Below are 2,371 nucleotides of genomic sequence, written 5' to 3'. Positions count from 1 at the left end.
GCGTAAATTTCGCCGTATTAATAGAGTTTGCAAGATTTGCAGTTTCTGCATCCACAGCGAACTTTAAAGAGGCCCCAGGACGCTTAGTTCTCTCGAAATAGGTATATTCCTCTATAGTAGGATCATGAACAGTGGTCATAAATGCCTTAGAAGCCATATCACAAAATGCGATACAATTAACGCTGCTAATCACGCAATTAAACTACTCTTCATAGTCATTTTGCTTCATTATTACATCTCAGAGATAAGCCAGCTCTTTTGGTATCCCTGACCCTGCTTTTGCTGTTCCATTAGCACCAATCCCAAGCTCATATAGCTATTGATAAAGCTTGCGAGTTGTAAAGAAGTTATCTAGATGTAGAACGTAAAATAGCCTAGGGCGTAGAAATCGAGCTAAAAGGGTCTCTGCGAAATCTAGTATAATTGCCTTACTCTGAGAGAAATCAGGATACTGATCTAATTCAGCTACCTTTTCTATAGCACTGCTGAATCTGAAATCAATTATATAGCTGTTAGAGTAATAAAGGCTATAGATCTTGTATCCCTGGCTAGCAGCCTTTGAATTCATCTGAATTATGTGCTTTAAACGTCCTTTAAATTTGACTAATTACTTATTAATAAAGAGATTCTATAGTAATTTGTACACCTGCAGAGTTGTAGCATTTCGAAACTAAGTAGCAAGAGGCTCAACCTTTTTGTACTATTGATTATCAGAAAGAGGTCCTAGTTGATTGAGCTTAAGATATCTCGAAATCTGCTGGAATCTGTATATGGATATGTACTCAGCAACTAGCTAATAAGGATAATTCTCCTTCTGGTGCTAATAGTAGGCGAGATCTCTGCTGCCTGGCTGTACGCTAATAAGAAGTAAAGCACTAATATAACCTCCAATATCTGCAGCTGTTATATCTATCTATTCTCGTTGATTTTGATCGAATTCTTGAGATCTCTCTTCAAATGCGTATTTATTAGTATGCTCTGTGATATCTACAAATAGCTTATTCAGAACAAATCAATAAAATAGATTAATTGGCTTATGTTCATACAGAGGAAGTTTGGAGTGCCCTAGCGTATATGGGATCGGAACGTTCAGTTTCTCTGGGTAAGGTTGATAAGGACCTATTTGCTCGGCAAGAATTTGCAGCTTTTTTGGCTTGTTCTGAGTAGATTCAACTTGTTTCTGCCAATCTTCCTTCTCTTTGCTATGCTGTATAGATTTGCTAGCTCTCTGGGAGCTGTTTTGGCGATTTGGTGGCTGTCGGCGTTTTGATTGAGATAGGTTATTTCCAGTAGATGGTGAATGTTCACTGCGTAGTTGTTCGCTTAGAGTCGTACAAGTAGGCCGCAAGGAAAGTACTTCGACTAGCTGACTTTGTGCTTGATTTTCTTGAGCTTTTCGGCTCTGAATTCGTGCTCTTTTGGGTCGAGGGCAGTCCTTAGCCAATGGAGCAGCTTCGATAGTATCAGTAGGTCCTGAAATCTCCTCTTGATGGCGTTTTTGAACCATTTGCTATGGCTCAATAGGTATATTCCTATCCTCTTACTGCCTCATAGGGGAACTGAAAATTTAAGGTTTAAGGTTGCGGGAACTAACCGTATTTGGTTTACGCTGGTGGGCCTCATTGACCAATGAAAAAACGGGTCCATTTAATGTCAGAATGGTGGATAGTATATAATGGCCTGTTTTATTAGCAAGGCTTAGCGTTTCACCATTTCTAGCCCCCACCTCGGTTCTTCGGTTCCGCTCAGCTTCTCCACCCCGCATTTCTCCGCTGCATATCATATTACGGAACGGCCCTGCAGTATTAGATAATCTGCTTTACTCGAGTCAGAACAAGACCTCTTACCTTATCTTAATCCAACCCATTATTGTTTCCTCCTTTTTGCCCTGGTCGACCCCACAGTGGACCACTTATTCCAAGAATGACCCCTTCTGCAACAGCAAGTCAAAGTAACGTTCTTTGGGGGCGAGAGAAGCTTCGCGATGTGCTGATCCATTGGTCATACGTCACACTCAATCTACTCGAGTACGGAAGGAATATTCCGTTCCGCACTAAGGAATAGTAGTGATTATCCATTCATATCATCCTTCAGCTTCTTCAGCCCCCACATGAGGAGCAGAAGATGAAGTTACAGCATGAGCATGGAATGAAACGGCAGCCGTGGGAACTCTCGGTTTCTCCTCCATGATGAAACCCCTGCAGTGAAGAATCAAGAACCTGCTCATATTTACTCAAGTATTCTGAAGAAGCGATATCCGTAAAAGATCGTGCAGATATAGGGTTTTCACATGCTCGAGGAGACACGAGAACATGCTTGTGAAAGTTCTGCATCGGCAAAGGAAGAAGACTCGTTCTAATCCTACACACCT

This window comes from Endocarpon pusillum (genome assembly GCF_000464535.1).
Source record: "Endocarpon pusillum Z07020 unplaced genomic scaffold C721943, whole genome shotgun sequence".
In the NCBI taxonomy this organism is placed as follows: domain Eukaryota; kingdom Fungi; phylum Ascomycota; class Eurotiomycetes; order Verrucariales; family Verrucariaceae; genus Endocarpon; species Endocarpon pusillum.
Note: the sequence above shows the minus strand (reverse complement) of the source record.